Below are 12500 nucleotides of genomic sequence, written 5' to 3'. Positions count from 1 at the left end.
GACTGAGTTCCAGTCGGTCCCAACCTGACTCGACAGTTTTACTCTGGGAGGTCCGGTTTTTCTCCCTCTCTTGCCAAAATCGACTTGCAGGTTCTTTTCCCCTATTTTAAAAGGAAACCTTTTTTTACCCTCATTTATATGATACTTAAAGCTGTCATAAGCTAGAAACGATGAAAGTGTCGGGGTAACTCTTTAAAAGCAGTCAAAAACTGTAGTAAAACGATATTGAGATTGCGCATTGTTTCACTTAATTTGTAAAGTAGAAATTAAGGCAATTTCCTTTTAGAATGTCAATAGCATGGGTGTTCCCACAAGTCTTTCATACATTGGTATATTCCAGAGGATTCAGTGGTAGTATCATGCAATGTTCCAAAACAGTTTCTTAGATCTTTGAGTTCAGTTTTTCGGTAAAAGATGTCAACAGCATTAGAGGCCTGGTGCAAAATATAGATTTGTTAATATGAGTGAATTATAAGAAACGTTTATAGACAATAGGGAAAAGATAAGATAACAAAATTAAACTATCTTTCGTCATTTTTTTTTTACTAATAAATGAATACATAAGTTAATTGCGCTTTCTCATTTTTCTCAGGGTCGGATACAAAGTCGTTTGCTGGATTTCGGGCATGTTACTGTGTGAATGGATATTTTCGAAGGCACATGTTTAACGCCTGCGAGTCATGTGAACAACGACCCGGATTAAGATGCGAAAATGGTACGATTAGTCTTAATCCGGGTTACTGGTGGAAATGGGAGAACGATACATACAAAGAACTTTACAAATCCTTCAGCGACTTCTTACAGCGGAATTCTTCTGTTGGAGACCAATCGATCATAGAGTACCGATACCCTCTTCCTCAAGAATATAGCTGTCCAAGACCGAAATCATGTCTGGGAGGTATGAACTCCACATGTTTTGCTGGATATGAAGGACCATTATGTGAAGTGTGTAGTTATGGATATTACAAACAGTTGAAGACATGCAAAGAGTGCCCCTCAACAGCATGGATGACAGCACAGCTTTCCGTCATGGCAGCAGTAACTATTATAATCGCTGTCGTTGTGGTTTGGAGAAGCAGGAAACAAGCCAAGAAGAAACAAGATCGCTCCGTAGTTGATATAATTCTTGGAAGACTAAAAATTGTAATCGGTTTCTACCAGGTAACATTTGGAGTTATCGATGCATTTGCATACATCAAATGGCCAGACTCTCTCGAGCTTATTGGGAAATATTCTGAGATGTTACAGCTAAATATTTTCCAGATTGCTCCTATCCACTGTCTCTTTCCAGATCTAAAAGTCAATGCTTTTGGAAAATTGTTCACTGTTCTCGGTATCAATGCTGCAGTCGTCATTTTAGCATTCATTATTTATGGCATTTGGAAGGTCTTATTAAGCAGAAAGACTTTCCTGAGTCAAGCGGAAAAAGTGAAGAAAATTTCCGAAACAAAGCAGTTGGTCTACAGAACAGTCTTTTTTTTCCTTTACCTAACCTATCTAAACACCTGCTCCAAGACAGCAAATGTTCTTCCCCTTGCCTGTCAAACACTGTGCATTTATGAAAAACGTGAAAAGTGCGATACGTTTCTGAAAGTTGACTTTAATGTCAAGTGTTCCAGCCAAGAATACCGACGATCTGTGATTGTTGCATATTGCAGTATTTTGTACATCATGTTTCTACCTCTGGCTGTTTTGGTAGTTCTGTGGAGGCACCAAAGGTCATTGAAGAAACATGGCGACAGAGTCGACGATGAATCCACACATTCCCAGCATCCAATTCCAGAAATTGTCACAGGATTACGCTTTTTATTCGCAAATTACAACACTCGCACATGGTATTGGGAACTTGTTGAAATGGCTCGAAAGGTGACATTAACTTCAGGCATTATCCTGATGGGAGGTGAGAGCAGAGCCTACGTTGGGTTAGCATTGATTATATCAGGTCTCTATGGTATGCTCTTTGCGTTCAAGCGGCCAATAGCGGAACCATTTGAGAACAGCCTGATGGTTTCTTCCCTTGCCGTCACATTCGTCAACCTCGTAATAGGTGTTGTCAGTAGAATACCAGTAGAGAGCGCACAATCCTCGCTGGACTCATACATGGACCATATCATGTTCAACGCATTGGTATTTGGAGCAAATTTTCTGGTTATTGCAATTCTTGTGGGTAAGCATTTTGTTCGTATTTAAGCTTAAATCAAAAAGAGTTGGGACGAACCCTAACCTTAGCCCTTACCCTAACATACAGCAGTACACTTTATTTGGAAGATACCACGCTACGATTGAGACAAAGAATCGGTTTGTACTTTGCGGTCCCAATTCCTTTTTTTTAATTTTCTTCAGAGAGAAAACTTACAGACATATATTCAAAGTGCCCCCATAATCCTCTTTAGCTATAGCTCGATCCGGAGATACGTAGTCGTTTCCATACTTTGATCTCCCAGAGGGTGGGGAGTGGCACTATTTACTTTTCCCAATGATGAGCACACCATGCTTAAATATGACGAATAAAGAAAATGTTCATTGTTACAATATACTGACCTAGTTGAGAGGATGGTTGTTCATTGCAGAAAAGACAAAGGCAACCATGGAGGTCCGAGTTTCTGGCACAAGAGTGGATTAGAAAATAATGTTGATCTATCACTTTTGGTCTTGCCCCAGCACAGTCACAAATTGATTTATTTTAGATTCACTTTGTGCGCGAAGCAAACAAAGGGGCACCAATTTTAACCAATCAGAAGAAGTCATGTCACGCGTGACTGATTCTTCCATGTTTTTTTTCACGGACATGACAACTGATTTTCCTGAGAAAGGGTATTCTAAAAATAGACTTATTTGTGACTGTGCTGGGGAGCCCATTCATGTTATAACAACACTCTTATCTAATTCACTCTTCTTTGGCATCAGGAAAATCTGTTTGCTCATTACTTTCCATCTTGTGGTATAACAAAGATTGATTGAGTTGCAATGTCAAAGTGAAATTTTCAACTTAAGGACGGTGCCTACTATTGCTATCGCGCATACGTTCTGCGCATCTCGAGATGTCGTATGGGTGGTGTCTTTTAATACAGGGATATTTTTGCGCGGTTCAAAACCGTGCGGAGAAAGAAGAACTTAGCAAATGCTCTTTGTTTCCGAAGAGAAAATTTTGGGTAAACACGCATTTTTCAGAGTCAATTAAGCTTCAATTTAGAAACAAAAACTTCATACATTGCTTTGTATTTTAAAGCGGTTTACAAATATTCTTGATTAATTATCTGCGAAAAATACGTGTTACACCCAATTATCTCTTTGGATTTCAATAACACTTGTCAAGATCTTCTTTTCCCGCATATTCAGCAAACCGCGCAAAAATACCTTTGAATTAGCAGACACCTTCCTTAAATTTAGCCAACTCAAACAAAGAGGCTAGGTGGCAAAGCTCAAATATGCTTAGCGTTCTTTTTTAAACCATCTTACGAGTTGTGTTACTTTACTAAAACAAAGTAAGTCCTTCTAGAAATTATTACTCAATTTCGATCGAAAGCACTTCAGCATCTTACAATATGATTGGAATACAGTGACACGAACAAACATCCGGGCATTTACAACCACTGGGGGAAAAAAAACAGTCGGGCGAAATATGCATTTTGCAAAGTACCAAGCTCCGTTGTTGTGCTTCTCGTTCACTTGCGATACCATACAAACGTATTCACTTCTTTTTTTCTTCTTCTTCTTCTTCTTCTTTTTTTAGTCCAGTACGGCAGGTATTTTCTCCGCTTTATTAAAGAGTGGCGTAAAAATCCACAATGGTCTCTTTCGTGTTGCCTGGCGTTGCTTTTGCCTCTTAATGACCTCCACAACGAAATACGAGGAATGACAGGGAAAAATTTGCTGAATGAACAAGTCCAAACTGGTAATTTTAACATGCCATCAGTATCTAGTACGTTAAACGAGAGTGGAGCAGTAAGTTTTGAACTTGTTACTATTCATGAGGAGCCGAAAGAGTCAGTTAAACCTCGATCAGTCAACTTTAGCTTTGAAGAAAGCGACAACGGTGGCCTTAAAGAAGAAGATGCTGAGAAAGTGGCATTTAAAACAAGAAAGAAAAGTAGATCAGTTCGCTTTGCAATTGCTACTATTCATGAGCAGCCAAAAGAGTCAGTTAAACCTCGATCAGTCAACTTTGGCTTTGAAGAAAGCGACAACGGTGGCCTTGAAGAAGAAGATGCTGACAAAGTGGCATTTAAAACAAGAAAGAAAAGTAGATCAGTAAGCTTTGAACTTGCTACAAAAGCGTCAGTTGAACCTCGATCAGTTAACTTTGGCTATGAACAAAGCAACAATGGTGGTCTTGACAAAGAAGATGCTGACAAAGTGGCATTTGACGCAAGAAAGGAGAGTGGAGCAGTAAGCTTTGAAGTCGCTACTATTCATGAGCCGCCAAACGAGTCAGTTGAACGTCGATCAGTCAACTTTGGCTTTGAAGAAAGCGACCACGGTGGCCTTGAAGAAGAAGATGCTGACAAAGTGGCATTTGATGCAAGAAAGGAGAGTGGAGAAGTAAGCTTTGAAGTTGCTACTGTTCATGAGCAGCCAAAAGAGTCAGTTGAACGTCGATCAGTCAACTTTGGCTTTGAAGAAAGCGACAACGGTGGCCTTGAAGAAGAAGATGCTGACAAAATGGCATTTGATGCAAGAAAGGAGAGTGGAGAAGTAAGCTTTGAAGTTGCTACTATTCATGAGCAGCCAAAAGAGTCAGTTGAACGTCGATCAGTCAACTTTGGCTTTGAAGAAAGCGACAACGGTGGCCTTGAAGAAGAAGATTCTGACAAAGTGGCATTTGATGCAAGAAAGGAGAGTGGAGAAGTAAGCTTTGAAGTTGCTACTATTCATGAGCAGCCAAAAGAGTCAGTTGAACGTCGATCAGTCAACTTTGGCTTTGAAGAAAGCGACAAGGGTGGCCTTGAAGAAGAAGATGCTGACAAAATGGCATTTGATGCAAGAAAGGAGAGTGGAGAAGTAAGCTTTGAAGTTGCTACTATTCATGAGCAGCCAAAAGAGTCAATTGAACGTCGATCAGTCAACTTTGGCTTTGAAGAAAGCGACAACGGTGGCCTTGAAGAAGGAGATGCTGACAAAGTGGCATTTGGCGCAAGAAAGGAGAGTGGAGCAGTAAGCTTTGAAGTTGCTACTGTTCATGAGCCGCCAAAAGAGTCAGCTGAACCTCGATCAGTCAAATTTGGCTTTGAAGAAAGCGACAACGGTGGCCTTGAAGAAGAAGATGCTGACAAAGTGGCATTTGACACAAGAAAGAAGCTGGATGATCATGCAAACCCGAGAGCGACATTCGACACTCATTTCTGACTGGCTTGTTTGAAGTATGAACTGGACTGACTCAAGATTATCGCGGACAACGGCATTCTTTAGTAAAAATATAGAACCTTAAGTCCTTCAATAATGTAACCTGGCAACATATGATTATCTTATTTGATCGTGAAATCTTTATCAGGAATAGAACATAAATGATTACCTCAAGGTAAGTCTCAAGGTTTGAAATTGCTCACGGCACATTCCTTTCATTTATTCTCCACCCCTGCCCCTTCTCCCGAGATTCTGTCTTTGAGATTGTTTATCGTTAAAACTCTAGATTAAGCCGGTTGGTTCTTAGAAATAATGTCTGTCGTTGATTCTGTCTTCCTTGACCATAACTGATGAGGGCCAAAGTCTTGGATACTCTAAATCTTGTATCGTGAGTTCCTTACCATGTAGTATTTTTTAGATAAAATGAACATGCAACTGACGACAATATAAAGTTGTCACGAGAGGCAGATCGCGGGAAAAAAGGGCATTGTGAATGACACGGATCGCATTCTTCCAAAAAACAACAACCAAAGTAAATGTAAGGATTAACATGAACCGATCACCAACCTGCCGTTTGCAACTTATACTGATACACAGCTAGTTGACAACATAAACCAACAATATATAACTGTGAGCATAGCCTTGAGACAAGTAATGAACAAGGTTCAAGAGTCTTTTATTGAGTTCATATACGTGTTAAAATAATTAAACGTAAATAGTTTCAGTTTTCTAACCAAGGGAATTTTTTCAAAGAAGTAAAAGTGTTTGATCTCCTGTGCGAGCAGTTGTGCCTGGAAGCTCAGTCAGTGTGCCAGACTGGTTGAAGGCTCAGCGTTGTCGCTTTGCTGTTTTCCAAGACAGGAAACTTTGCTCGGTGCACGTGTACAGATGGTCAACAGTGACATACTGCAGGGAACGGGCATGCTTTGGTTTAGCGTCCCGTCCAGAGATGAGTAGTTAAAGTCTCAGTCGCTTCATGCTACAGAAACCGGGATGAGCTCCAGCAGTGTGAACCCTCGAGGGACGAGAGCGACTTCGCTTTGGCTTGCATTGCCAACCATGATGGGTACTGATCTGGCTAATATCGTACTTTACAAAAATCTAATTATCTGGAGCATTCAGTTGTTATGTTCTGATCGATGAACAAGTTCAGGAGTAGACAAAGTCAGCAGTTTAGTTTAGTAACCGAAAGAGAAAGCACTGCGTGTGCAGCACCATGTCATCTTAAAAAGTAATTAAGTAATTTCATTGTATGAACAATATTAAGCCTTCCAAAAATGGAATCGTGTACACGTGTGTTGACGAAGAGACCCGGTGGTGAAGATGGACTCTCCTGATTATGGACTGCTGCCTTGTAAAAATATCAAACACGATGATTTGCACAATTTATTGTTATGCATGGTTATGCCTTCTTAACTTTACTTAACCTTATCGTTGAAGACCTTTGGAACTTACACAAGCTTTTTAAGCTGGTAAGCTGCCAAAGTGTCGCTTAAAATTTTCTTTATAATACTTAAAAGACCTTTTAGTGACTGAATGCATGATAGTTTATACCGTGTACCTTTGTTTCTAAAATTGCTATAAATTTTAGTAGTTTAGTTTGCATCTTGTGATGTTGCCAGGTAGCTGCTTAGCCTCAATAAAACAATGCCGGATTCATTGAAGAAAGAAAGATAATTTTATTTAACTTAAAACAAATGATCTTTTTAAAAAAATCTTGCTCAAGGCCTTTCAAGTTTAAAAAGTTCAAAGGCCTTGAGCAAGATTTTTCCATCTCCTGGAATCCTCAATAATAATACCATGTGAGATGGGGAAGTTGAAACTTAGGCCCCAAGGTCCAAAAAATGAGATAGAGCGGGTTAGGGGATCCTTGGTAGTATGCCTCCAGGCTTGATTAAAAAGGCAAAGATAAAAATTAAGGAAGAAAAATGAATGATAATAGAGACATTAGGATTTGCATATATTTGATAGCCTTTCTTAAAGGGGCTAGGTGACGCAATTTTAGGCAATTTCAGCACTGATCGAATGGTCATAGAATTAACTAAAATATCAAAAAGACTGTTCAAAACTATAGAAGAACTCTAACAAAACACAGGGAAGCCAAGAAGGGACATGGATGGACAAAACTGGAGAGGATTGAAACGGATTGAATTTGGGTAAATTTGAAAAACGTCGGCCCACCTTGTTTCAAATTTATATCAGTCTATATCAAAATGTCATTTACACAGCTGGAAAATCATTGTCAGTTGTTATGTGGCCGTGATTTTGGAAATGAAAGACTCTTGCTCTGCCAATTTGACGTTTAGATGTCATAATTAACAAAATTAAACAAAATTACCTAAAATAGCGTGACCTAGCCCCTTTAAACAATGCAGTAAACGTATTTCTGAAGAAGGAACCTTGCTGCCGAGCCGGCCATCTTTGTAAACAATCGTTACTAATCCCCGCCGGTTAAGTATAGTTGCATGGACATTTTACTTGAAGGGGTACACTACCTGTACCGGTATACCGGTAAATCTTGCAGGTAAAATCCGCTTTCAGGTTGAATCCGTTTTAACCTTCTGGGCCCGGTTGTTCAAAAGCCGGTTAACGCTAATCCCAGATTAAAAATTAACCAAGGAGTTTATTTCTCTATTCCCAAATGCTGTTCAACGCTGATATTCAGCACAACTTTACAATAGAAGAAGTCAATCTTGTAAAACAAAAATAAGCAAAAGAACCTTTCACCAAAAAGTTGAAAAAATGAAACAAAAGTTTACGCTAATCCTGGATTAAGTTAATCGGCTTTCGAACAACTGGGCCCAGTAGGTTATATTCATGATCCGCAGCGCAGGTTGAATTATGCACTCAACCTTGCTTAACCCTCCTCACCCTCCCCCAAAGGATATTTTTTTATTTTTTATTTAAAGATTCACCCTAAGGTGGGTGTTAAATACAATAGGACACTAAGTCCCCTACAAGGTATTTACACCCAGAATGACATCACGTTTAGGATACTTATACCTTCCCTCCTCAAGCTCTGTCTTACGCATCTCAACACTTTTTTTTAATCTTTGGTGTCATCTTATCGGTTTCTGTATTCGTACACTTATAATAATTCAGTTTCAACATTACAACATGGACATGGTAAGGGAACAAAGAACTGTACTTTGCACTTACCGGTACTCCAAAAGTGCAGTGTTCCGCTGCAAAACAAATCTTTTTGTCCTCCGATTATGAGGAAAAGTTTATCTCAAGCTCTTATCGTACTACTATCCTTTTTAGCCATTATCGCACGCTAATGGAGACGAAAAGACTTGGTACGTGGCTTAAGACTACACTTCAAAAAAGTGTGAAAGCCAAGACCGAAAAAGAGTATGAACCAACCAGGTCTTGAATTTGTGGAGGAGTTATGGGACACTCAAAACTCAATTCCTGCCTATAGTTAAACGCCATGCACATAAAACAGCTTTTGGTAAGCAGAGAGTAACTGTCATTTCCTACGGTAAGTTCTCCCGAGTTCTATTTCATCCCTCGATCGGGCCATTTTGTAAAGAACTTACGGTCGAATGGGGTTCGAAAGCGGCTTCTTGTCTTTGTTTTTATTTTTTGTTTTGTTTTGTTTTGTTTTGTTTTGTTTTTTTTTTGTGCGGCTTCTTAACCACAGACTGGATTTAGCTTCGGTGTTTGTGAATTCAACTCAGCCATCCTTGACCATGTTATTCAATAAATCCTTGCTGATCGGTAGCCATCTTCAAGAAAGGAAAGAGAGATTTTTATCTGTAAAGTTCCCGAGCGCTGTGCGCTGGCGGGTCTACGGGATCATATATAGTAAACATCCGCATAGTAGAACCTAGAATTTAAGAATCTGTTAGGTTATAAATACTAAAATTTCATTTTAAACCCCTCTTACATAAAAGTCAAGTTAGCCTAAAAAAATAAGTCTCAGGCGACTGGAACAAAGTGCATTTTAAACTGCACAGATCTTGTTCAAAACTTATTTTTCGTGGTTATGAAATATAAAGGCACAGAGTCCTGATGAGAGGAAATCAGTCATACCACATCATAGCGTAGATATATTTTTTGGAAATAAGAACCAATTCAAGAACCTAGTAGAGAGCCTAAAACCACTGTGAATACAATTTTTATAAGAACTATTTAGCCTAACTTGGAAAAAGTTAATTTCTTATATGTGGATGTTTAATGTATTTTAGCCTTAAATGTAGTGTCTCGAAGATATTAGCTCTTGTAGCTAATCTGAAATTCAAAATAAACCTTTAGCAGGGCGCGTGCGTACATTTTTTAATCCGCGACTCCAGTGGGTACCATATGGAAGATACAATGACTTTTTTTGAAGAATATTAATGGCATAAAAATACGTTAAATTGACTAGCCGGAACTGAGCTGTGTTTAAGAACGGGATCTATCTCATATGATTAAGGGGCCGACATTTCTCCCTCTCAAGCACTGCCTACCGATTGGAAAGTAAGTATCTGAAAGCAGCGAAGGACCTACGCGTCCGAAAGCGATGCGCGGGTCAAAGTCCCGGGCGGAATCGTCAGGTACGACTCTCTGGCGCGATGTCTTGTTCAAATTAAACATTTCGTCAGCGCATGCGTTAATGTTCTGGTTCTCCGATACGTACCATACTAGCCTGAGTAGCAGCCGTTTCCTTCCCTTTTCCAGGCGGAGATCGGACAAGCGAGCGCTAAAGCGGGCGAGCGCCTGTCGCCTCACCCCCTCCCCCTACTCCTTATTTTTCGCAATCTCTCGCAGTTTTCGTCTCGCAGTTTTCGTCCCCTTCGCGAGCGTTTGGAAAAGGAAAGGAAACGGCTGCTACGCAGGCTAGTACCAAACCAAAAATATGTTGTTGTTTTTTTGTTTTGTTTTTTTACAAGGAAATTGGAATTTCAGTTGATTCTACAGTCATAAACGTAACGTAAGAACCGTGTGTAGTCTTCTCGCATAGGACACAGATCGATCATCTTTTTTAGAAAATTTAGCCTGGTGACCGAGGCTTGGAACAATAAAGAGGAGGAAATTGAATAATTTTGACGATAGCATGAATGGTTCAATGTCCTTGTTCGCATAATACAATTGCAATTTTTTTCCTAATTCTGTAAATCTGTTTTAGCACTTGTTCAGCGATGTTATCACCATAACGAACAAGACATTTTAGCAACCAAAACATAACCTCTGCACCCTGTAGAGTTAGCAGGCTATTTGCCTGCTATCTCCAACCACGCGCTTTCTGTGCGCGGCCCACTTCTTCTATACCCTGCAAGATTTTATCAAGACGTGGGGCCACAAGAGAGTTTTGTGTAAAAGGACAAGTTTCCTTAAGGCGCTGTTACACTGTACAATTTTTCGTGCAGCTTGTCTCGCAACGCCATTTCTACAAACGTTCTCACAGTACGAAACTAATTGTTTTACGGGTGTTACACTGAGCAACTTGTCATGCAACCTGTCTCGTTTCGATGATCTCATAAATTTAGAGTAGCATTTTTCTGCGGGTTTGGCAACTTCATCCGCCTTAAATGTGGCATTGGCTGGTGCTGAAAACCGTTGCGACACATACAAGTTGCAGGACAGATGTTTCACAGCGCAAGGATAAGAAAATTCGTTGCACTCGTTGCGAAAAGTAGAACTCTCTACTTTCTGCAACGGTTTCTGCAACTGGTCTCGCAACATTTTTGATCGTTGCAAGATATGCGAGACAGTTGCAGCCCGAAAAATTGCATAGTGCAACAGCGCCTTTACGAGTGATACTATACTCTTAGTTCTTGCTTATAGTAAAACTTTGTTCCAAACGTCATTATAGTGTGTTCATAGTACTCGGCCGACTGATTGGCATGACAGCTATCACAGTCTGAAGTCCCGACGATGAGTTCCGATCTTCACCGCATTATACCGTTCCTGACAGAAATCACGAAAGGCCAGCTTTTTGCTACGAGGATAACAACGAAAAAAGCACTACTTTGTCGCTAGAAATTTTCTCCTCACTTTTTCCTCCAGCCGCGCTTCACGATTTGACGAGGACCAGTCTCTTGCTTCACAAGTTGCCTCGTTCAAGCTTAAATAGAATTCTGGGTAATTGTGTCATTCCACAAGCAGGAAAGTCCTTCGACCCCCATTTCATAGATTTTTTAATCGGAGCAAAAACCAGGCCTATTGCTTGGTAATACTTATCTGACTGTAACTTCTCATTCCCTGCTAAGGATGCATTAGTGATCTTTTAGTGGAAATAGACAATAATCTGGATTTTCTGGTCATATACCAAGTGAGTGCAAAATGATTAATAATCAACTTAACGTTATGAAGAGCTTTCACAATTTATATATTTACAAATCGTATTTTTTGCCACATTTTTATTATTTCTACTCTTTCTGGCATTTTTGTGATGAGCACAACACCACGAAACCACCTTTTCCATGCTAATAAACCATGCTCTATTCCATCCTGTGACCAGTGCTACCTCTTTCGACCGAACTTTTCTCGACACCACGGTCAGGATATGGAATAACCTACCTGATAATGTCGTGGATGTTTTCCAAGATTCTGGAATTTAGGCTTTCTGGCATCGCGTTCATATGTACCTGTCGACCTCCAGAGCCACACGGCTGTCTAAATCTTATTTATATCTTAAAGCATTTTCAACTTAATGTCAAGAGCGCTTTCTTTCTGTCTCACTGTAGTTTTCCAGAAAGGCTGACTTTTGTTTCTTACCACGCTGTTATAAATTTGCCACATTTAATTATCGGACACAATCATCAAAAACTAAGTTGGACGCAGTTCTAAACTTATTGTGCCCAGGGGCCCGTTTCTCGAACAATGCGAGCAGAGTCTCTTTCGATCTTCCTAGAAAAATCGGCTCTGCCAGCGGCCTCAATTCAGGGACATTTCGTATTGAGCATGCAAATGTATTTGGGTGTCAGTCACGCATGACCAGTAACTGCAAAACCAAGAAACGAAAATAAACAGTCGGAATATTCGAACAACTCTGGCAAACACACGCAGGGTTTGAAAAACGGATCCCTGGTCACAATCAGTTTAGAATTGCGTCAAAGTTAGTTTTTGATGATTGCATCCGATAATTAAATGTGGCAAATGTATAGTAGTAAGAAACAAAATTCAGTCTTTCTGGAAAATTATAATGAGACAGAAACCTGTGTGGGCAA

This window comes from Montipora foliosa, chromosome 13 (genome assembly GCF_036669935.1).
Source record: "Montipora foliosa isolate CH-2021 chromosome 13, ASM3666993v2, whole genome shotgun sequence".
NCBI classification, from domain to species: Eukaryota; Metazoa; Cnidaria; class Anthozoa; order Scleractinia; family Acroporidae; genus Montipora; species Montipora foliosa.
Note: the sequence above shows the minus strand (reverse complement) of the source record.